The sequence below is a fragment of the Hevea brasiliensis genome, chromosome 7 (assembly GCF_030052815.1).
Source record: "Hevea brasiliensis isolate MT/VB/25A 57/8 chromosome 7, ASM3005281v1, whole genome shotgun sequence".
Classification (NCBI taxonomy): domain Eukaryota; kingdom Viridiplantae; phylum Streptophyta; class Magnoliopsida; order Malpighiales; family Euphorbiaceae; genus Hevea; species Hevea brasiliensis.
Window position 1 is genome coordinate 85,727,366 of NC_079499.1, and position 26,471 is coordinate 85,753,836.

Sequence of the window (26,471 nt, forward strand, 5' to 3'; positions counted from 1 at the left end):
GAGCAAGGCATGTCACACTCGGTGCCGGAGCACCCTTTCTTATCTTACTTTATTCCTTTAATAATTTTAAACTTGTTATATTTTCAAATAAATTATGGTCTAAGGAGAAACTGACGGAGTTTTCCCTATTTTATTATCGGTTGGCGTGTTTCACTATTCACTTGCTTGAAAATTCAACAATATTTTCACAATAAAATCTCATCCATACTAATCATAATTATCTCATCAATTCGAATATCCTCTATATAATTCAATTTCATATTCATTTCCATATATTCCCATTCATTCTCAACTCATATGTGAAAAATTTTTATCTTCATTAATTTACATGATATACAATTTAATCACATATGAACTAACCGATTTATTAATTTACAACACATAAATATTAATTACAATTTTCTAGTTTACATTACAACATAAGAAATATTTATAATATACAAAATACATAAAATGACTTATATGGGCCCTATCTCCATGTATTGCTGAGGAGGTGACAACTTGAACACTTCTGATACTTTTGCAGATCTGGACTTCAAAATCCCAGTCTAATATCTACTGGGTTTTGCCTTCAGTACCTGTGCGAAAGAAACAAATCCATCGCGCTAAACATTGCTGCTTAGTGGTGTGATAATATAATAAAGAAAATAATATACAAAATACATATGAAAATAAAACATGGTTCACTGTAACATTTATTTAAATAATAATTCTATTACTAATCTTTTGTATCGTTTCATTCAATACTTTCTAGGTTATCTTTGATTATTTCATAATAACTAAGGCTCTCAAAGTTATTTCATAATAGATAAATTTTTAACATCAGTCCAATTTATTTCAATTCTTTCTGCTAAATAACTAATCTAATTTATTTTAGGTCTTCTTACTCATTTATTTAATTTTTAATATTTTTATTTGCTAATATTCTTAACTTATTTCAATAATTTCACTACCCAAGTAACCTATGACAGGCTGACTAAATCGAATAACGGGTTGTTGTCACTGGACACCACGGTGCCTCGGGGCCATCATACCATGGGACGTGAAATGTAGAACGTCAACCACGTATGCTGTCAGTATGGCTAAAAAGCCATGATAACATATCAGTATGGCTAAAAGCCATGATAACAAGTAATCGGGCATAAAGCCATGAATACAGGCATAAAGCCTTATGCAGTACTGCTAAAACAATACCCTATTGGCATGCCAATCTATTCAATCTGACACATGTGTCTAGGCAATACATGGGCACATAGGTACCATTAAATGTTAATATATTGTGTTTTATGACTTCATTAGTTTATGACAAATTCCAATTATAATTTATAACATTTCAATTATATTCCTAACAGAAGTATAAATTTTTAAAATACATTTCTACATAAACTTTGCCTTCATCATAATTCATATATTTATTCATTATATCATTTGTGTTGATCACAATTCACAACAATGGTTCTCATACACCATTGTACTCAAAGTACTCTTTCTTTCTACAATAATGAGAACTAATGTCTCATTCATACATTAACATGATCCATTTATTAATTACACTATTTATATAAATTATCATTCATATTTCAAGTAATCTATGAACATTTCATGGATTTCAAATTTAACTAAATTTTTCTTAAATCCTAAAGTCACTCAACTTCAAGAATTTAAATTCATTAATTATACTATATATATTAGTACTCATAATGGCTTCTCTAATTCCTTTTATTATTCCTATGTTTCTGGGGTTACTATTCACATATTACTATTCACTTAATTTATTGACTTTTTCATAAATAATAGTTACATGAGTTCTAACCACACGAGATTACCACATTTTGGTTAACAAAACTATTGGCATTGGTTGCCAATCAATACTTCAAACCAAGAGGAAATAAATAAAAAATTTCAGTTATGGGTGCTAGAGTTTATTGTTCCATTAGGCAATTCTACAATGAGAATTTGGCTAAATGTTCATAATAAAAGTTGCTCCTTTATGTGTCTTCTTTAATTTTCTTTTTGAATCACTCCATTTGGAGTTTTCTAGCTCAAGTTATGCTAATTTCTTTAGGGCTGGTCAGATTGCTTTCTACCCAGAAATTCTGGGCAAAACTAGTTTTGCTAGATTTGGTGTCCTAATTTTGGTGGACAATTCCATTAGGTTAAGTCCAGAATTTGAGTTTTTCTACAAAAAGGTTATTCTAAATTGTCTAAGCTTTCCATTAATATAAAATTCAGGTAAATTGGATATTTCTACATTGAGTTATGGATATTTCTATACTATTCATTTGGTCACTTTTACCATATCCAGAATTGGTTACCTGGATTTGATCAATTTTTAAGGTATTCTAAGTTTGTTTTCTGGGCAAGGTTTCTTTATCAAAGTTGTGCCATTATGTGTCTAGTTTCATGTCCAATTGGCCTTGCTCGAATTAAACCTACACCTGTTAAGTTACAGCTGCCCAAATCTACTGGACTCACATCTAGCCCAACAGGTCACCTAAGGCAACATATCTAACCTCAATTCCATTGGCATAAATCACTTCAATTCCTCATCAAAAATAGCCAAATGGTCACTAATTGACCATTAGGACTTACATTCACCAACACATAAGCAAATGAGCAAAACCCTAAGTTTGCCCCAAAACCTAACCTCAACAATCCTCAATTACATCAAACACACACCAATCAAAATCTAACTTAAACATACTCATCAAAAACCATTTCTATGTAAATTTAATTCAACCAATTCAAAAAATTTCAACTCTCTTCCATGGATGCCAAAAATTTATCTTTCAATTTCTCGTCAACTTCTTTCAATTTCATAAAAATTTAACTTAATTCACTACACTAACAAGGATTAAAGAAGGAAAATAACTTGATTATAGCACTAACTTTTTAATGAGCTAACTTAAGCTTGTCAATCTCCTAAATTTTTCCTTCAAATTGCTGTCTAGAGGTGATTTAAGGTGTAAGGATGAGTTTTAATAAAGCAAGTTTAGGATTTTAGAGTGATTTATCAAGAAATTTTAGTGAGAAGCTTGACCAAAAATGGTGAGAGGAAAGAGAGAATGAAACGGCTGGTGGAAGAAGAAGAACCAGAAAATTTTTCCTTAATTTTTTTCTTACCATTATTTGATTATTTATGACTCCTCACTCTAGTTTACATATAATTCCAGAAATTTCGACTGTCTGGACTAACATTAATCACTAGAATAGTCAAATATATGGACTAGCTAAAGTGAGGGTGTTACAATTCTTCCCCTCTAACAAAAATTTTGTCCTTGAAATTTACCTGATATACGTAGTCAAAGATCTACATTAGTGTCACCTCGACTCATATGAATGCAATGCATGTTATGCACACTATCTCATTCTATCTATCGATGCCTAGGAAAGCCTAAACTGTACTCTGATGCCAATAAATATAACACCCCTCACCCGACTACAATGTCGCCAAGCAAGGCATGTCATACTCGGTGTCGAAACATCCTTTCTTATCTTACTTTATTCCTTTAATAATTTTGAACTTGTTATATTTTAAAATAAACTATGGTCTAAGGAGAAACTGATGGAGTTTCCCCTATTTTATTATTGGTTGACGTGTTTCACTATTCACCTGCTTGAAAATTCAACAATATTTTAACAATAAAATCTCATCCACACTAATCATAATTATCTCATCAATTCGAATATCCTCTATATAATTCAATTTCATATTCATTTCCATACATTCCCATTCATTCTCAACTCATATGTGAAAATTTTCAATCTTCATTAATTTACATGATATACAATTTAATCACATATGAACTAACCAATTTATTAATTTATAACACATAAATATTAATTATAATTTTCTAGTTTACATTACAACATAAGAAATATTTATAATATACAAAATACATAAAATGACTTATATGGGCCCTATCTACATGCATTGTTGAGGAGGTGACAACTTGAACACTTCTGACACTTCTCTAGATCTGGACTTCAAAATCCCAATCTAATATCCACTGGGTTTTTCTTTCAGCACCTGCGTGAAGGAAATAAATCCATCGCGCTAAGAATTGCTACTTAGTGGTGTGATAATATAATAAAGAAAATAATATACAAAATACAGATAGAAATAAAACATGGTTCATTGTAACATTTATTTAAATTATGATTCTATTTCTAATCTTTTGTATCGTTTAATTCAATACTTTCTAGGTTATCTTTGATTATTTCGTAATAACTAAGGCTCTCAAAGTCATTTCATAATAGATAAATTTTTAATATCAGTCCAATTCATTTCAATTCTTTCTACTAAATAACTAATCTAATTTATTTTAGGTCTTCTTACTCATTTATTTAATTTCTAATATTTTTAATTGCTAATATTCTTAACTTATTTCAATAATTTCTCTGCCCAAGTAACCTATGACAGGCTGACTAAACTGGATAACGGGTCGTTGCTATTGGACACTGTGGTGCCTCAGACAGTCATACAATGGGACGTGAAATGCGGAACGTCAATCACGTATGCAGTTAGTATGGCTAAAAGCCATGATAATATATCAATATGGCTAAAAGCCATGATAACAAGTAATCGGGCATAAAAGCCATGAATACGGGCATAAAGCCATGAATACAGGCAAAAAGCCTTACTTAGTACTGCTAAAACAATACTCTATTGGCATGCCAATCTATCCAATCTGACACACGTGTCTAGGCAATACATGAGCACATAGGTACCATTAAATGTTAATATATTGTGTTTTATGACTTCATTATTTCATGACAAATTTCAATTATAATTTATAACATTTCAATTATATTCCTAATAGAAGTATAAATTTTTAAAATACATTTCTACATAAACTTTGCCTTCATCATAATTCATATATTTTTTCATTATATCATTTGTGTTGATCACAATTCACAACAATGGTTCTCATATACCATTGTACTCAAAGTACTTTTCCTTTCTATAATAATGAGAACTAATGTCTCATTCATACATTAACATGATCTATTTATTAATTACAGTACTTATATAAATTATCATTCATATTTCAAATAATCTATGAACATTTCATGGATTTCAAATTTAACTAAATTTTCTTTAAATCCTAGAGTCACTCAACTTCAAGAATTTAAATTCATTAATTATACTATATATATTAGTACTCATAATGGCTTCTTTAATTCATTTCATTATTCTTATGTTTTTGGGGTTACTATTCAAACATTACTATTTTCTCAATTTGTTGACTTTTTCATACATAATAGTTACATAAGTTCTAACCACATGAGATTACCACATTTTGGTTCATAAAACTGTTGGATTGGTTGCCAATCAATACTTCAAAACAATAGGAAATAAATTAAAAATTTTAGTTTTGGGTGCTAGAGTTCGCTGTTCCATTAGGCATTTCTACGGTGAGAATTTGGCCAAATATTCTCAATTAAAGTTGTTCCTTTATATGTCTTCTTTAATTTCCTTTTCAAATCACTCCATTTGGAGTTTTCTAGTTCAAGTTATGCTAATATCTTTAGGGTTGGCCAGATTGCTTTCTACCCAGAAATTCTGGGCAAAACTGGTTCTGCCTTATTTGGTGTCCTGATTTTGGTGAACAATTCCATTAAGTTAAGTCTATAATTTGAGTTTGTGTTCTACATGAAGGTTTTTCTAAATTGTCTAAGCTTTCCATTGATATGAAATTCAAGTTAATTGGATATTTCTATACTGAGTTATGGCGATACTGTTCAATTGGTCACCTTTACCAGGTCCAGAATTAGTTACCTGGATTTGGTCAATTTTTAGGTTATTCTAAGCTTGTTTTATGGGCAAGGTTTCTTCATCAAAGTTGTACCATTATGTGTCTAGTTTCATGTCCAATTGACCTTGCACCAATTGAACCTACACCTCTCAAGTTACAGCTACCTAAATCTACTAGACTCACATCTAGCCCTGCAGGTCACCTAAGACAACATACCTAACCTCAATTCTATTGGCATAAATCACTTCAATTCCTCATCAAATATAGCCAAATGGTCACTAATTGACCATTAGGACTTCCATTCACCAGCACTTGAGCAAAACTCTAAGTTTGCCCCAAATCCTAACCTCAACAATCCTCAATTACATCAAACACGCACCAATCAAAATCTAACTTAAACATACTCATCAAAAACCATTTCTAAGTAAATTTAATTCAACCAATTCAACAAATTTCAACTCTCTTCCATGGCTGCCAAAAATTTATCTCTCAACTTCTCATCAACTTCTTTCAATTTCATAAAAATTTAACTTAACTCGCTACGCTAACTAGGATTAAAGAAGGAAAATAACTTCATTATAGCACTAACCTTTTGATGAGCTAACTTGAGCTTGTAAATCTCCTAAATTTCTCCTTCAAATTACTGCCTAGAGGTGATTTAAGGTGTAAGGAGGAGTTTTAATGAAGCAAGTTTAGGATTTTATAGTGATTTATCAAGAAATTTTAGTGAGAATTTTGAGCAAAAATGGTGACAGGAAAGAGAGAAGGAAACGGCTGGTGGAAGAAGAAGAACCAGAAAATTTTTCTTTAATTTTTTTCTTACCATTATTTGGTTATTTATGACTCCTCACTCTAGTTTACATATAATTTTAGACATTTCGACTGTTCGAATCGACATTAATCACCAGAATAATTTAATGCACGGACTAGCTAAGGTGAGGTTGTTATAATTCTTCCCCTCTAACAAAAATTTCGTCCTCAAAATTTATTTGATGTACGTAGTCAAAGATCAGCATTAACGTTACCTCGACTCATATGAATGCAATGCATGTTATGCACACTATCTTATTCTATCTATCGATGTCTACGAACGCCTAAACTGTGCTCTGATACCAATAAATGTGACACCCCTCATGTGACACCCCTTACCCGACTACAGTGTAGCCGAGCAAGTTATGCCACTTAGTCTGCCGGAGCACTCTATTTTATCTTAATTCATTTTTATCGTAGTTTTGAATATAACTTGTGAAATATAATTCATTTATTGAAATTGTAATTTATTTGAGGTTCCGAAAATTTTAAAGAAAATCGTGAGTACCGGCTAAAAATGGAGAAAACAGTTCTTCGGAACCTGTGAAAAACACTTCTAATAATCATATTCATCTATTCACAAACTCCAATATCAAAATCTCAATATTTTTCAACCATTCGTTTCTCAATCATTCATCACATTTGATAGTCATGTATGATCCACGGATCAATATTCACTTTTCCATTTACAAACACAATTTTGCATTATTTACATGAAAATCAAAATACATTACATAAGTTTCATTTACACAAAGGAAAATAAAATCAATTACAAAATACCAAAATGAAGCCTAGTGTCCTACCAATGCCTTGTAGACGGTGAGGTGACACGGACACTATCTGAAGCGTAGCGCCTTACCGAATCGTGGTCTCTGGGCCCCTCTGTCCAAATCTTTAGTACCTCTGGCGTTGCAAAAGCGTAGCGCTAAGCATAAAGCTTAGTGGTGCCAATAATACAAGAAAATATAATATGCAAATAAAAATGATAATTTCCTTGCTATTGTGTTCATAAGAAATGAGTAATTACTAACTTTTTGTTTAGTCGAGGGCTAATCATGTTTTATGATATTAACTTCTTCATGCATTTCGTTAATTTTTTTTTTTTTATGTGATCTTGAGCTTCCTTGTATTTTTGTAATCATTCCTGATACTTAATTTTCGTATTTTCTTTAATAATCAGTTCACAGTTATACTTTTCCATTCATTTGATTGCCCAAGTAACCTATACTGGATGATTGGACTGGATAATGGGTCGTTGGCACTGGGCACCGTGGTGCCTCGGGCTGTCATACCATGGGGCCTTGAGCGTCAACCACGTATCTGATCAATATAGCTAAAAGCTATGATATCACATAATCAGGCATAAAAGCCATGAATACGGGCATAAAAGCCATGGATACGGGCATAAAGCCATGAATACAGGCACAAAGCCTTTCCTTTCGCAGTACTGCTAAAACAATACCCTATTGGCATGCCAAACTATCCAAACCAATCTAGTTAGGTATACTAGGGCATTTGATACTTTTAAATTTTTCAAATTTTGAATTTCAAGTTTTGGTGTCACTATTCACCTCATTGGTCAACAAAAATATTGACTTTTGGATAGAAAATAGGTGTATTGGTTTTAACACCCCAAACATACCACATTTTGTATTTAAAACTTGTTGGAATTGATTACTATTACCATTTCTAAGTTTAAACCAAGGGAAGCAGAATTTTCAGTTTGTGAAGCTTAACTTTACTGTTCCATTAAGCACTGTTGCAGTGGGAATTTGAAGAAATGGCAAACATGAAAGTTGTTCCTTATTTTGTCTAGTTGAATTTCCTTTTTTGAATCACTCCATTTGGAGTTTTGTAGCTCCAGATATGGTCCAAAAACCACAGCTGGCCGGATTTCCATTCTGCAGAAATTACCATATCTATAGTTACATGAACAGTGACTGCCACTGCCATTTGGGTTAGGTTATGGTCATAATTTGGGGTAGGTTTCTTCATGAAAGTTGTTTTTCTATGTCTTAACTTTTTTCTGTAAAAATTTCAGGTCAATTGACCTTATCTACAATGAGTTATGGCCAAATGAACAGTTACTATTCATTTGGTCATTTCTGCAGGTGCTGTTACAGGGTATCCGGATTGGGGCCAACTTTTGGTCCACTTGCTTTGGGCTTTTGGGCATTGTTTCTTCAGCAAAAATGTGCCATTATAAGCCTAGTTTCATGTCCAATTGGCCAAACACCAATTGGACCTACACAGCCAAAGTTATGGCTGTCTAAGTGGACTGAAATCTCAGTCACCTTGCTGTTGTCTTTAGGCAGCCTACACATTCACTTTGCCAAGCTATATTTCAGTCCAAATTGTGGTCAACTTACCTAAAATGGTCAATAATTGACCATTAGAGTGTTCTTTAACAATTTCATAAGCCAAGTCAAGTTTTATCTCCTAAACCCTAGCTCAAATTTATAGTTTTGTACAAACTACCCTAGTTAACTAACTAAATCAATATCCTTATGTTTATATACTTTAAACTTGATTTGTAGTTCATTCTAAGTCAATCAAAAACACCCAATTCTATTCCTTCCCTAGGGCAGCCGAAATCCATGGCATACATACCCATAAGTTTCATTCATTTAATCCATAATTTCATACTCATTTTTAAGTCCTTAATATGGAACAAGAGATATACATGCATAATTAAGCACTAACCTCTTTGCTCAACTTATTGAGCTTGTGAAAACTCTAGAATTTCTCCTCTTTGTGGCTGCCTAGAGTTGCCTTGTGATGTGGGGACAAGTTTAGTGAAGGTGACTTAGGGTTTAGTAGTGGAATTTCATGGGAAATGGAAGAAATTAAAGGAAACTTTCATGGAGGGTTATGGAAAAGGGAAGGTCACGTTTTGGCTGAAGAAGAAGAAGAAGATGACCAGAATTTTTGGTCTCCTTTGGTCTCTTTTATTAGTTAATTAAAGGGTTGTTTAATTGTGATTGGAGGAAGCTTTTTAAATGACATCACAACATGTCATATTTGGCATTTTATTGCATTTTCTTTTCTTTTCTTTTCTACTAACTTTCAATTAATTTTTCAACAATATTAATTCATATTTTATGTCATAATAATTATTTACTCAACTGGACAAGTCGGCCAAAATCGTCTCAGCGAAATGACAAAATGCCCTCCATTTGGCTTAACAGTCAAAATTAATCATGCAGGATTGTAAAATTTTTTCTAAATATTTTCTTGGCATTCTAATGCCATAGGAACCTCAATGACCCTTCTCGAGTCCCAAAAATTATTTTATGAATTTTTCCAGGTCTAGGGCTCCTCGTTGCGAGCAACTTCCTCTGAGTTACCCATCGCTATATCGGCTCATTTGACTTGGTTGTATTTTATTTCTAAAATTTTTCCTAAATTTTTCTTATTAATATTTGAGTTAATTTCGTTCTTGACTTTAGTTTAAATATTTTTCCGGACGTTCTAGCTGTCCGACGACATCGTCATCGAATAGAGAATGTACGGAGTTGCTACCGGGAGGGTGTTACTGTAACACCCTCCCGGTAGCAACTCCGTACATTCCACTGTTCCGGTGACCGACTAGAACGTCCGGAAAAATATTTAAACTAAAGTGAGGAACCAAAATTTACTCAAATATTAATAAGAAAATTTTAGTAAAAATTTTAGAAATAAAATACAACCAAGTCAAATGAGCTCTGCTCAAGGGTAACAGAGGGAAGTTGCGATTCTCGCAACGAGGAGCCCTGCACTGTGAAAATTTCATAAAATAATCTTTGGGACTCCAGAAAATGGTCATTGAGGTTCCTATGGCATTAGAATGCCAAGAAAATATTTAGAAAAATTTTTCAATCGGTACAGACAATTTTGACCCGTTAAGCCAAACGGAGGGCATTTTGGTCATTTCGCCTTCAGAGGTGATTTTTGGCCGACTTGTCCAGTTAAGTAAATAATTAATATGACATAAAATATGAAGAAATATTGCTAAAAATTAAATTGAAATGTGGTAGAAAAGAAAAGAAAAGAAAAATGAAGGAAATTAGGGATAATGACATCACATGATGTCATTTACATGCCCTTCACCAATCACCATTCAATAAGTCTTTTTTTAAACGATTAAAAGAGACAAATGGACTCAAAATTCTGCTGTTTCCTTCTTCTTCTTCAGCCAAAACGTGAATCTCTCCCTCTTCTCCCTCCATTGATTTTCAAACAAAAGCTTCATTTCTCATGCTTCCTCACCATATTTCCTCAAGACCCCAACACTAAAATGAATCCTTGGACCTAGAGGAAGTGTTTGGCAGCCAAGAGAGTACAAGAAAATGAAGATTTAACTTGGAGAAATCTGCCCTACAAGAGGTTAAAGTGAGGTTAGTGCCTACTTATATATATACTTCTTTGATTCCATGTTAGAAGCTTGAAATAAGTGAGAAATTGTAAATTAAATGAATAAAAGTTAAGTGTATGCATCCCTTGAATTTTTGGCAGCCCTAAGGAAGGATGAGTTTGATTGTTTTAATGAATTTAGAGTGGATAGAAATGATGTTTAAGGTATGAATATGCATGGATGTTGAACTAGTGTGCTAATTGAGGTTTATGGGCAAATTGAATTGGATATTAGGGTTTTGAGAAGTGAAAAATTGATTTGGCTTATGAAATTGTTAGAGCACATTTTAATGGTCAATTAGTGACCATTTTAGGTAAGTTGACCATATTATGGACTGAAAAATAAGATTGCAAAGTGAAGTTGTAGGCTGTCCTAGGACAGCAGCAAAGGGACTGAAAATTCAGTCTACTTGCACTGCCATAACTTTGGCTGTGTAGGTCCAATTGATGTTTGGCCAATTGGACATGAAACTAGGCTTATAATGGCACATTTTTGCTGAAGAAACCATGCCCAAAAGACCAAAGCAAGAGGACCAAAACTTGGCCCCAATCCGGATACCCTGCAAACAGCCCCTGCAGAAATGACCAAACTGTTCATTTGGCCATAACTCACTGTAGAGTGGTCAAATTGACCTGAAATTTTTACAGCAACAAGATAGGATATAGACAAACAACTTTCATGAAGAAACCTACCCCAAATTATGCCATTAACTCATTCAAATTATTGGGCAAAGTTAAGTTATCAAACCTGCAACTCTGCAGATTTTCACTTGAGCAGTAATGTTTGGATGGCTATAACTCTCTCTAGAAAACTCGGATTTAGGCGATTCTTAAACCGATGGAAACTTAAGGTATGGTAGAACATTTCATAAGAAGAAAGTTAGACCAAATTATGAATTTAACTTGATCAAATTACTGACCAAAGTTGGACCAAAATCTGTCAAAACCCAAAAGTGCAGCATGAACAGTGCACGTGAACAGTAAACTTATTTTGGCCATAACTTGAGCTAAAAAACTCCAAATGGAGTGATTCAAAAAAGGAAATTTAACTAGACCAAATAAGGAACAACTTTCATGTTTACCATTTCCTCAAATTCCCACTGTAAAAATAACAAATGGAACAGTAAAGATGAAGCACCAAATCTGAAAATTTTGTTCAATTAGTATTAAGCTTGGAAATGGTATTGGCAACCAATACCAACAAGTTTTAAATACAAAATGTGGTATGTTTGGGGTGTTAAAACCAATACACCTATTTTCTATCCAAAAGTCAACATTTTTGTTGACCAATGAGGTCAATAGTGACACCAAAACCAAAAATTGGCAATTTTGCCAAAATGACCTAAGCTTTGAGAAAGTGACCAAAACCAACAAGTTTTAAATACAAAATGTGGTATGTTGGGAGTACTAAAAACAATGTACCTATTGTTTATGCAAAAGTCAATATTTTAGTTCACTAATGAAATGAATAGTGACATGAAAACTTGAAATTCAAAAATTGTGAAACTTAAAAAATGCAAAATGCCCTAGTAGGCCTAATATGATTGGTTTGGATAGTTTGGCATGCCAATAGGGTATTGTTTTAGCAGTACTGCGAAAGGCTTTATGCCTGTATTCATGGCTTTATGCCCGTATTCATGGCTTTTATGCCCGTATTCATGGCTTTTATGCCGATTATGTGATATCATAGCTTTTTAGCCATACTGACTGCATACGTGGTTGACGTTCTGCGTCCCATGGTATGACGGCCCGAGGCACCACGGTGTCCAGTGCCAACGACCCGTTATCCAGTCCAGTCATCCAGTATAGGTTACTTGGGCATGGAAAAGTATAACTGTGATTGAACTGATTATTAAAGAAGATACGAAAATTAAGTATCAGGAATGATTACAAAAATACAAAGAAGCTCAATATCATGAAGAAAATAATTAACGAAATGCATGAAGAAGTTAATATCACGAAACATGATTAGCCCTCGACTACACAATAAGTTAGTAATTATTCATTTCTTGTGAACACAATAGCAAGGAAATTATTATTTTTATTTGCATATTGTATTTTCTTGTATTATTGGCACCACTAAGCTTTATGCTTAGCGTAGCGCTTGCAACGCGTAGGTACTGAAGATTTGGACAGAGGGCCCAGTAGACCACAGATTGGGTAAGGCCGTTCATAGTTCTGCATAGTGTCCGTGTCACCTCAACTTCTGCAGTGCATTGGTAGGACACTAGGTGTCATTTTGGCATTCTGTAATAAATTTTGATTTTCTCATATGTAATGAAACTTATGTAATGTATTTTGATTTTCATGTAAATAATGCAAATTTGTGTTTGTAAATGGAAAAGTGAATGATTGAGAAATGAATGTGAACTGAAAAATATTGAGATTTTGATAAATGGAGTTGAGATGAATGAATAAGAATATAGGAAGTGTTTTTCACAGGTTCCGAAGAACTGTTTTCTCCATTTTTAGCTGGTATTATTACTGATTTTCTTTAAAATTTTCGGAACCTCAAATAAATTACAATTTCAATAAATGAATTATATTTCACAAGTTATATTCAAAACTACGATAAAAATGAATTAAGATAAAATAGAGTGCTCCGGCACACTGAGCGGCATAACTTGCTCGGCTACACTGTAGTCGGGTAAGGGGTGTCACATTTAGTGGTATCAGAGCGCGGTTTAGGCGTTTCTGGACCTAGATAGATTGCATATCATGCATTGCATTCATAAGAGTCGAGGTGACACTATTGCAGATCTGTATTTCCTGTTTATTTTAGGTTAGGGTATGGAATAAGAGAGTGAATAGACAATGAGATAGCGAATGGAAATGAGAAGGAGACTATATTTAAGATGAAAAAGAATGAGTACAGAACTGTTTGAGGATAGGATTGAGACTAGAAGAAAGTAAAGTATGATAACACGGAAAGGTGAAGAAATAAGGAGGTAATAGCTCCTCGACTATTTACACCGGATAAATTTCGAGGACGAAATTTAAATAAGAGGGGAAGAGTTGTAACACCCTCCCGGTAGCAACTCCATACATTCCACATTCGTGGACGGTGTCGGTCCGCATACTAGAACGTCCTGAAAAATATTTAAACTAAAGTGAGGAACCAAAATTTACTCAAATATTAATAAGAAAAATTTAGTAAAAATTTTAGAAATAAAATACAACCAAGTCAAATGAGCCGGTGCCCAAGTGAAGGGTAACCAGAGGGAAGTTGCGGTTCTCGCAACGAGGAGCCCTAGACCCAGGAAAAATTTCATAAAATAATTTTTGGGACTCCAGAGAAGGGTCATTGAGGTTCCTATGGAATTAGAATGCCAAGAAAATATTTAGAAAAATTTTTCAATCGGTCCAGACAATTTTGACCCATTAAGCCAAACGGAGGGCATTTTGGTCATTTCGCCTTCAGAGGTGATTTTTGGCCGACTTGTCCAGTTAAGTAAATAATTAATATGACATAAAATATGAAGAAATATTGCTAAAAATTAAATTGAAATGTGATAGAAAAGAAAAGAAAAGAAAAATGAAGGAAATTAGGGATAATGACATCACATGATGTCATTTACATACCCTCCACCAATCACCATTCAATAAGTCTTTTTTTAAACGATTAAAAGAGACAAATGGACTCAAAATTCTGCTGTTTCCTTCTTCTTCTTCAGCCAAAATGTGAATCTCTCCCTCTTCTCCCTCCATTGATTTTCAAACAAAAGCTTCATTTCTCATGCTTCCTCACCATATTTCCTCAAGACCCCAACACTAAAATGAATCCTTGGACTTAGAGGAAGTGTTTGGCAGTCAAGAGAGTACAAGAAAATGAAGATTTAACTTGGAGAAATCTGCCCTACAAGAGGTTAAAGTGAGGTTAGTGCCTACTTATATATATACTTCTTTGATTCCATGTTAGAAGCTTGAAATAAGTGAGAAATTGTAAATTAAATGAATAAAAGTTAAGTGTATGCATCCCTTGAATTTTTGGCAGCCCTAAGGAAGGATGAGTTTGATTGTTTTAATGAATTTAGAGTGGATAGAAATGATGTTTAAGGTATGAATATGCATGGATGTTGAACTAGTGTGCTAATTGAGGTTTATGGGCAAATTGAATTGGATATTAGGGTTTTGAGAAGTGAAAAATTGATTTGGCTTATGAAATTGTTAGAGCACATTTTAATGGTCAATTAGTGACCATTTTAGGTAAGTTGACCATATTATGGACTGAAAAATAAGATTGCAAAGTGAAGTTGTAGGCTGCCCTAGACAAGAAAGAAAGGGACTGAAAATTCAGTCCACTTGCACTGCCATAACTTTGGCTGTGTAGGTCCAATTGATGTTTTGCCAATTGGACATGAAACTAGGCTTATAATGGCACATTTTTGCTGAAGAAACCATGCCCAAAAGACCAAAGCAAGAGGACCAAAACTTGGCCCCAATCCGGATACCCTGCAAACAGCCCCTGCAGAAATGACCAAACTGTTCATTTGGCCATAACTCACTGTAGAGTGGTCAAATTGACCTGAAATTTTTACAGCAACAAGATAGGATATAGAAAAACAACTTTCATGAAGAAACCTACCCCAAATTATGCCATTAACTCATTCAAATTATTGGGCAAAGTTAAGTTATCAAACCTGCAACTCTGCAGATTTTCACTTGAGCAGTAATGTTTGGATGGCTATAACTCTCTCTAGAAAACTCGGATTTAGGCGATTCTTAAACCGATGGAAACTTAAGGTATGGTAGAACATTTCATAAGAAGAAAGTTAGACCAAATTATTAATTTAACTTGATCAAATTATTGACCAAAGTTGGACCAAAATCACAAAACCCAAAAGTGCGGCAAGATGAGCGATTGCGTGAGCGAAACTTATTTTTGACATAACTTGAGCTAAAAAACTCCAAATGGAGTGATTCAAAAAAGGAAATTTAACTAGACCAAATAAGGAACAACTTTCATGTTTACCATTTCCTCAAATTCCCACTGTAAAAATAACAAATGGAACAGTAAAGATGAAGCACCAAATCTGAAAATTTTGTTCAATTAGTATTAAGCTTGGAAATGGTATTGGCAACCAATACCAACAAGTTTTAAATACAAAATGTGGTATGTTTGGGGTGTTAAAACCAATACACCTATTTTCTATCCAAAAGTCAACATTTTTGTTGACCAATGAGGTCAATAGTGACACCAAAACCAAAAATTGGCAATTTTGCCAAAATGACCTAAGCTTTGAGAAAGTGACCAAAACCAACAAGTTTTAAATACAAAATGTGGTATGTTGGGAGTACTAAAAACAATGTACCTATTGTTTATGCAAAAGTCAATATTTTAGTTCACTAATGAAATGAATAGTGACATGAAAACTTGAAATTCAAAAATTGTGAAACTTAAAAAATGCAAAATGCCCTAGTAGGCCTAATATGATTGGTTTGGATAGTTTGGCATGCCAATAGGGTATTGTTTTAGCAGTACTGCGAAAGGCTTTATGCCTGTATTCATGGCTTTATGCCCGTATTCATGGCTTTTATGCCCGTATTCATGGCTTTTATGCCGATTATGTGATATCATAGCTTTTTAGCCATACTGACTGCATACGTGGTTGACGTTCTGCGTCCCATGGTATGACGGCCCGAGGCACCACGGTGTCCAGTGCCAACGACCCGTTATCGATCGATCATCCAATATAGGTTACTTGGGCATGGAAAAGTATAACTGTGATTGAACTGATTATTAAAGAAGATACGAAAATTAAGTATCAGGAATGATTACAAAAATACAAAGAAGCTCAATATCATGAAGAAAATAATTAACGAAATGCATGAAGAAGTTAATATCATGAAACATGATTAGCCCTCGACTACACAATAAGTTAGTAATTATTCATTTCTTATGAACACAATAGCAAGGAAATTATTATTTTTATTTGCATATTGTATTTTCTTGTATTATTGGCACCACTAAGCTTTATGCTTAGCGCGTCGCTTTGCAACGCTGTAGTGATCGAAGATTTGGACAGAGGGCCCGGTAGACCCGCAGTTGGGTAAGGCCGTTCATAGTTACGCATAGTGTCCGTGTCACCTCAACCTGCGATTGCATTGGTAGGACACTAGGTGTCATTTTGGCATTCTGTAATAAATTTTGATTTTCTCATATGTAATGAAACTTATGTAATGTATTTTGATTTTCATGTAAATAATGCAAATTTGTGTTTGTAAATGGAAAAGTGAATGATTGAGAAATGAATGTGAACTGAAAAATATTGAGATTTTGATAAATGGAGTTGAGATGAATGAATAAGAATATAGGAAGTGTTTTTCACAGGTTCCGAAGAACTGTTTTCTCCATTTTTAGCCGGTACTCCGCCGGATTTTCTTTAAAATTTTCGGAACCTCAAATAAATTACAATTTCAATAAATGAATTATATTTCACAAGTTATATTCAAAACTACGATAAAAATGAATTAAGATAAAATAGAGTGCTCCGGCACACTGAGCGGCATAACTTACTCGGCTACACTGTAGTCGGGTAAGGGGTGTCACAGTTACACCTCACCCGACTATAATATAGCCGAGCAAGGCATGTCACACTCGGTGCCGGAGTACCCTTTCTTATCTTACTTTATTCCTTTAATAATTTAGAACTTGTTATATTTTAAAATAAATTTTGGTCTAAGGAGAAACTAACGGAGTTTTCCCTATTTTATTATCGGTTGACATGTTTCAATATTCACCTGCTTGAAAATTCAACAATATTTTCACAATAAATTGTCATCCATACTAATCATAATTATCTCATCAATTCGAATATCCTCTATATAATTCAATTTCATATTCATTTCCATACATTCTCATTCATTCTCAACTCTTATGTGAAAATTTTCAATCTTCTTTAATTTACATGATATACAATTTAATCACATATGAACTAACCGATTTATTAATTTACAACACATAAATTTTAATTACAATTTTCTAGTTTACATTGCAATATAAGAAATATTTATAATATACAAAATACATAAAATGACTTATATGGGCCCTATCTAGATGCATTGTTGAAGAGTTAATAACTTGAATACTTTTAACACTTCTGCAGATCTGGACTTCAAAATCTCAGTCAAATATTCACTAGGTTTTGCCTTCAGTACCTACGCAAAGGAAACAAATCCATCGCACTAAGCATTGCTGCTTAATGGTATGATAATATAATAAAGAAAATAATATACAAAATACATATGAAATAGAACATGGTTCATTGTAACATTGATTTAAATTATAATTCTATTACTAATCTTTTGTATCGTTTAAATTAATACTTTCTAGGTTATCTTTGATTATTTCATAATAACTAAGGCTCTCAAAGTCATTTCATAATAAATAAATTTTTAATATCAGTCTAGTTCATTTTAATTCTTTCTGCTAAATAACTAATCTAATTTATTTTAGGTCTTCTTACTCATTTATTTAATTTCTAATATCTTTAATTGCCAATATTCTAAACTTATTTCAATAATTTCACTGCCCAAGTAACTTATGACAGGCTGACTAAACTGGATAATGGGTCGTTGGAACTAGACACCGCGGTGCCTCGAGCCGTCATACCATGGGACGTGAAATGCGAAACGTCAACCACGTATGTAATTAGTATGGCTAAAAAGCCATGATAACATATCAGTATGGCTAAAAGCCATGATAACAAGTAATCGGGCATAAAAGCCATGAATACGGGCATAAAGCCATGAATACAGGCATAAAGTCTTACACAATACTGCTAAAACAATAATCTATTGGCATGCTAATCTATCCAATCTGACACAAGTGTCTAGGCAATATATTGACATATAGGTACCATTAAATGTTAATATATTGTGTTTTATAACTTCATTATTTCATGACAAATTCTAATTATAATTTATAACATTTCAATTATATTCCTAACAGAAGTATAAATTCTTAAAATACATTTCTACATAAACTTTGCCTTCATCTTAATTTATATATTTATTCATTATATCATTTGTGTTGATCACAATTCACAACAATGGTTCTCATACACCATTGTACTCAAAGTACTCTTCCTTTCTACAATAATGAGAACTAATGTCTCATTCATACATTAACATGATCCATTTATTAATTACACTATTTATATAAATTATCATTCATATTTCAAGTAATTTATGAACATTTCATAGATTTCAAATTTAACTAAATTTTCCTTAAATCCTAGAGTCACTCAACTTCAAGAATTTAAATTCATTAATTATACTATATATATTAGTACTCATAATGGCTTCTCTAATTCCTTTTATTATTCCTATGTTTCTGGGGTTATTATTTACTTAATTTGTTGACTTTTTTATACATAATAGTTACATGAGTTCTAACCACATGAGATTACCACATTTTGGTTCACAAAACTATTGGCATTGGTTGCCAATCAATACTTTAAACCAATAGAAAATAAATCAAAACTTTTAGTTTTGGGTACTAGAGTTCACTGTTCCATAAACCATTGTTGTGAATTGTGATCAACACAAATGATATAATGAATAAATATATGAATTATTGTACTCAAAGTACTCTTCCTTTCTACAATAATGAAAACTAATGTCTCATTCATACATTAACATGATCCATTTATTAATTACACTATTTGTATAAATTGTCATTCTTATTTCAAGTAATCTATGAATATTTCATGGATTTCAAATTTAACTAAATTTTCCTTAAATCTTAGAGTCACTCAACTTCAAGAATTTAAATTCATTAATTATACAAGATATATTAGTACTCATAATGGCTTCTTTAATTCTTTTTATTATTTTTATGTTTTTGGGGTTACTATTCACTTAATTTGTTGACTTTTTCATACATAATAGTTACATGAGTTCTAACCACATGATATTACCACATTTTAGTTCACAAAACTGTTGGCATTGGTTGCCAATCAATACTTTAAACCAATAGGAAATAAATCAAAACTTTCAGTTTTTTGTGCTAGAGTTCACTGTTCCATTAGACAATTCTACGGTGAGAATTTGGCCAAATGTTCTTAATCAAAGTTGTTCCTTTATGTGTATTCTTTAATTTCCTTTTTGAATCACTCCATTTAAAGTTTTCTAGCTCAAGTTATGCTAATTTCTTTAGGGCTAGCAAGATTGCTTTCTACCCAGCAATTTTGGGCAATACTGGTTCTGTCAGATTTTGTATCCTGATTTTGGTAGACAATTCCATTATGTTAAGTCCAGAATTTGAGTTTGTGTTCAACATGAAGGTTGTTCTAAATTGTCTAAGCTTTCTATTGATATAAAATTCAAGTTAATTGGATATTTCTACACTAAGTTATGAACAAATGAACAAACACTGTTCATTTGGTCACTTTTATGAGGTCTAGAATTGGTTACCTGGATTTGGTCAATTTTTAGGGTATTCTAAGTTTGTTTTCTAGGCAAGATTTCTACATCAAATTTGTGCCATTATGTGTCTAGTTTCACGTCCAATTAGCCTTGTACCAATTGAACCTACACCTCTCAAGTTACAGCTGCCCAAATCTGCTAGACTTACATCTAACCCTGTAGGTCACCTAAGGCAGCATACCTAACCTCAATTCCATTGGCATAAATCACTTTAATTCCTCATCAAATATAGCCAAATGGTCACTAATTGACCATTAGAACTTCCATTCACCAACACATGAGCAAAACCCTAAGTTTGCCCCAAACCCTAATCTCAATAATCCTCAATTACATCAAACACACACCAATCAAAATCTAACTTAAATATACTCATCAAAAACCATTTCTAAGTAAATTTAATTCAACCAATTCAACAAATTTCAACTCTCTTCCATGGCCGCCAAAAATTTTTCTCTCAATTTCTCATCAACTTCTTTCAATTTCAAAAAAATTTAACTTAACTCACAACACTAACAAGGATTAAATAAGGAAAATAACTTGATTATAGCACTAACCTTTTGATGAGCTAACTTGAGCTTGTAAATCTCCTAAATTCCTCCTTCAAATTGCTACCTAGAGGTGATTTAAGGTGTAAGGTGGAGTTTTAATGAAGAAAGTTTAGGATTTTAGAGTGATTTATCAAGAAATTTTAGTGAGAAGTTTGAGCAAAAATAGTGAGAGAAAAGAGAGAAGGAAACGGCTAGTGGAAGAAGAAGAACCAGAAAATTTTTCCTTAATTTTTTTCTTACCATTATTTGGTTATTTATGACTCCTTACTCTAGTTTACATATAGTTTCAGATATTTCGACTGTCCGGACTGACATTAATCACCGGAACAGTTGAATGCACGGACTAGCTAAAGTGAGGGTGTTATAATTCTTCCCCTCTAATAAAACTTTCGTCCATGAAATTTACCAGATGTACTTAGTCAAGGATCTGCATTAGTGTCACCTCGACTCATATGAATGCAATGCATGTTATGCATATTATTCATTCTATCTATCGATGCCTAGGAATGCCTAAACCGTGCTCTGATACCAATAAATGTGACACCTCTCACCCAACTATAATGTAGCCGAGCAAGGCATGTCACACTCGGTATTAGAGCACCCTTTCTTATTTTATTTTATTCCTTTATTAATTTTGAACTTATTATATTTTAAAATAAATTATGGTATAAGGAGAAACTGACGAAATTTCTCCTATTTTATTATCGGTTGGCGTGTTTTACTTTTCACCTGCTTGAAAATTCAACAATACTTTCACAATAAAATCTCATCTATACTAATCATAATTATCTCATCAATTCGAATATCCTCTATATAATTCAATTTCATTTTCATTTCCATATATTCCCATTCATTCTCAACTCATATGTGAAAATTTTCAATCTTCATTAATTTACATGATATAATTTAATCACATATGAACTAACCGATTTATTAATTTATAACACATAAATATTAATTACAATTTTCTAGTTTACATTACAGCATAAGAAATATTTATAATATACAAAATATATAAAATGACTTATATGGGCCCTATCTACATGCATTGCTGAGAAGGTAACAACTTGAACACTTCTGACACTTCTGCAATTCTGGACTTCAAAATCACAGTCTAATATCCACTGGGTTTTGCCTGCAGTACCTGCGCGAAAGAAAAAAAAATCCATCACGCTAAGCATTGCTGCTTAGTGGTGCGATAATATAATAAAGAAAATAATTTACAAAATACAGATGAAAATAAAACATGGTTCATTGTAACATTTATTTAAATTATAATTCTATTACTAATCTTTTGTATCATTTAATTTAATACTTTCTAGGTTATCTTTTATTATTTCATAATAACTAAGGCTCTCAAAGTCATTTCATAATAGATAAATTTTTAACATCAGTTCAGTTCATTTCAATTCTTTCTGCTAAATAACTAATCTAATTTATTTTAGATCTTCTTACTCATTTATTTAATTTCTAATATTTTTAATTGCTAATATTCTTAACTTATTTCAATAATTTCACTGCCCAAATAACCTATGACAGGCTGACTAAACTGGATAACGGGTCGTTGGCACTGGACACCACGGTGTCTCGAGCCGTCATATCATGGGACATGAAATGCGGAACGTCAACCATGTATGCAGTCAGTATGGCTAGAAAGCCATGATAACATATCAGTATGGCTAAAAGCCATGATAACAAGTAATCGGGCATAAAAGCTATGAATACAGGCATAAAGCCTTACACAGTACTGATAAAATAATACCCTATTGGCATGCCAATCTATCCAATCTGACACACTTGTCTAGGCAATACATGGGCACATAGGTACCATTAAATGTTAATATATTGTGTTTTATGACTTCATTATTTCATGACAAATTCCAATTATAATTTATAACATTTCAATTTTATTCCCAATAGAAGTATAAATTTTTAAAATACATTTCTACATAAACTTTGCCTTCATCATAATTCATATATTTATTCATTATATCATTTGTGTTTATTACACTTCACAACAATGATTCTCATATGCCATTGTACTCAAAGTACTCTTCCTTTCTACAATAATGAGAACTAATGTCTCATTCATACATTAACATGATCCATTTATTCATTATACTATTTATATAAATTATCATTCATATTTCAAGTAATCCATGAACATTTTGTGGATTTCAAATTTAACTAAATTTTTCTTAAATCCTAGAGTCACTCAACTTCAAGAATTTAAATTTATTAATTATACTATATATATTAGTACTCATAATGGCTTCTTTAATTCATTTTATTATTCCTATGTTTTTGGGGTTACTATTCAAACATTACTATTCACTCAATTTGTTGACTTTTTCACACATAATAGTTACATGAGTTCTAACCACATGAGATTACCACATTTTGGTTTACAAAACTGTTGGCATTAGTTGCCAATAAACCAATAGGAAATAAATAAAAAATTTCAGTTTTTGGTGCTAGAGTTCACTGTTTCATTAGACAATTATATAGTGAGAATTTGGCCAAATGTTCTTAATCAAAGTTGTTCCTTTATGTGTCTTCTTCAATTTTCTTTCTGAATCACTCCATTTAGAGTTTTCTAGCTCAAGTTATGCTAATTTCTTTAGGGCTGGCCGGATTGCTTTCTACCCAAAAATTCTGGGCAAAACTGGTTCTGCCAGATTTGGTGTCCTAAATTTGGTGGATAATTCCATTAGGTTAAGTCCAGAATTTGAGTTTGTGTTACACATGAAGGCTGTTCTAAATTGTCTAAGCTTTCCATTGATATAAAATTAAGGTTAATTGGATATTTCTACACTGAGTTATGGCCAAATGAACAAATCATTTGGTCACTTTTACCAAGTCCAGAATTGGTTACCTAGATTTGGTCAATTTTTAGGGTATTCTAAGTTTATTTTCTGGGTAAGGTTTCTTCATCAAAGTTGTGTCATTATGTGTCTAATTTCATGTCCAAATGGTCTTGCACCAATTGAACCTACACCTCTCAAGTTACAGCTGCCCAAATCTGCTGGACTCACATCCAGCCCTACAAGTCACCTAAGGCAGCATACCTAACTTCAATTCCATTGGCATAAATCACTTCAATTCCTCATCAAATATAGCCAAATGGTCACTAATTGACCATTAGGACTTCCATTCACCAACACTTGAGCAAAACTCTAAGTTTGCCCCAAACCCTAACCTCAACAATCCTCAATTACATCAAACACACACCAATCAAAATCTAACTTAAACATACTCATCAAAAACCATTTTTAAGTAAATTTAATTCAACCAATTCAACAAATTTCAACTCTCTTCCATGGCTGCCAAAAATTTATCTTTCAATTTCTCATCAACTTCTTTCAATTTCGTAAAAATTTAACTTAATTCACTACACTAATAAGGATTAAAGAAGGAAAATAACTTGATTATAGCACTAACCTTTTGATGAGCTAACTTGAGCTTGTAAATCTCCTAAATTTCTCCTTCAAATTGCTGCCTAGAGGTTATTTAAGGTGTAAGGAGGAGTTTTAATGAAGCAAATTTAGGATTTTAGAGTGATTTATCAAGAAATTTTAGTGAGAAGTTTGAGCAAAAATGGTGAGAGGAAAGAAAGAAGGAAACGGCTGGCGGAAGAAGAAGAACCAGAAAATTTTTCTTAATTTTTGACACATTTTTCCCTCTTTTTAATTGTTTTAAATGTGGTTGTTAAGTTTTGATTGGTGGAGGCCTTCTTAATGACATCATAATGATGTCAAAATTCCAATTTTAATTCATTTTCCTTTCTTTTCTTTTCCACTTATTTTTAATTTAATTTTCATTAATTTTTATTCATATTTTATGTCATAATAATTATTTATTTAACTAGACAAGTTGGCTAAAAATCATCTCTGAAGGCGAAATGACCAAAATACTCTTCGTTTTCCTTAACAGACTAAAATTGTCTGTACCAATCTTAAAAATTTTCCTAACCTTTTTTTGGCATTCTAATGCTACCTAGGGCGCCGTAACTCTTCTCTGACATTTCAGAAATTATTTCACTAGGTTTCCCTCGGGTTTATAGCTACTAGCTGTCTTCACCATAACTTCCCGTTAGGTCACCCATTACCGGGGCACCAACTCATTTAACTTTGTTGTATTTCATTTCTAAAATTTTTCCTTAATTTTTTTTCTTACCATTATTTGGTTATTTATGACTCCTCACTCTATTTTGTATCATTCCAGACATTCTGACTGTCCGGACTGACATTAATCATCGGAACAGTCGAGAGCACGGACTAGCTAAAGTGAGGGTGTTACAGTCCACTTCATTTGACCACCAAAAGGCTAGACCCCTACTGGATCAACATAACAAGAATTACAAAAATCAATTTCCTTCTAACTAATTCAATATACCTTCCCTTATTTTTAGTCTCCATAAGATATAAAATGGAAGGGCAATGTTTTTGAGAGAGAGCTCTCTCAAAACTCAAACTACCAAGAGTGCACACACCCCTAGCAATTCCAAGCTAAGGTTGTCATTGTGACTGTGGTGGCTTTTGGCCAACCATCAAAGCATCAGTATATTCTTTTCCCACCTTATCATCATTAGCTTTTCCAGATTCCCCCTTCTTCCCTTCCTTGATTTGTTGTTCATCTGTAAGCATTATTCTATCTCCTCCTTGTTGCCTTCAATTCCCCTATGAGAAATCTCTTTGGCTTGTCTTTTCCTCTACTGCCTTACTACACTCCCAGAAGTAGCACCCTTTTTTTCTGAAACATTTGATTTAGTAGTAGTATCATTAACACCAATCGAATACTAGTTAGTTTTTAGCTCCTCTCTTTCAATAATAATTAGAGGTGAACTATTGCTTATCTTAGGCTATTGGCTTGGCTCTGTGATGCCCAAGATTTTAGCAATCTCATATGGATTTGAGCCTGCTACTATGGACTCTAGCTTCTTCAAACTACGCGCAAGGTGTACCATAAAGTCAAAAGGCTTTGGATTAAATAGATTGGGTTTGGTAAGGTCAATTTGGAAATTTGAAGTTGGGATAAAGAAGATTAGGTCATTTTTTTTCCTTGAGTACCAGCCCATTTGACAAAAGTTTGTACTTGGTTGATATGTTATTATAAATGGGTCTGATTTATTGATCAACTTCGCTTCTAGCCCACTAAAGAGCTTCTGCACATACCCTTATCCATAGCATCTTTCCCTTCCTTCTTTGAGGATATTGGTTTGTCACTTCTATTTCTGACATTTGATTTTTCGAGCCCTGAGCCTTTGAAACAATAAGGATCTTGTAATGACCCAAGCTAGAGACCGTTACCAACGCTAGGGATGTAACACCCCTAAGTTCGGTAGTGCATTCTGCTGCTCCGGTGACCAGTGTTGTCCGGACAGCTAGAATGCCTAGAACTACACTTTGATATGAGTAAGAAGACATAAAATAATGAAATACAAGAAAAAAAAATACAAGAAAAATAAAGGAAAAATAATAGCAAAGAAATGTGATCAAGTTAAGCGAGCCGAGAACCCTCGCGATGGGTGACC

General features: G+C 32.9%; 1 protein-coding gene across 1 annotated transcript in view; it reads right to left on the minus strand.

Annotated features, from left to right (window-relative positions):
* Positions 1 to 560: 560 nt before the first annotated feature.
* Positions 561 to 26,471, minus strand: part of LOC110667979 (protein-lysine N-methyltransferase rrg1) — a 37,505-nt gene continuing 11,594 nt past the window's right edge. The window contains exon 2 of the mRNA XM_058150136.1: positions 561 to 578. The gene's annotated coding sequence lies outside the window, so the exon portion shown is untranslated. The remainder of the gene's footprint in view (positions 579 to 26,471) is intronic.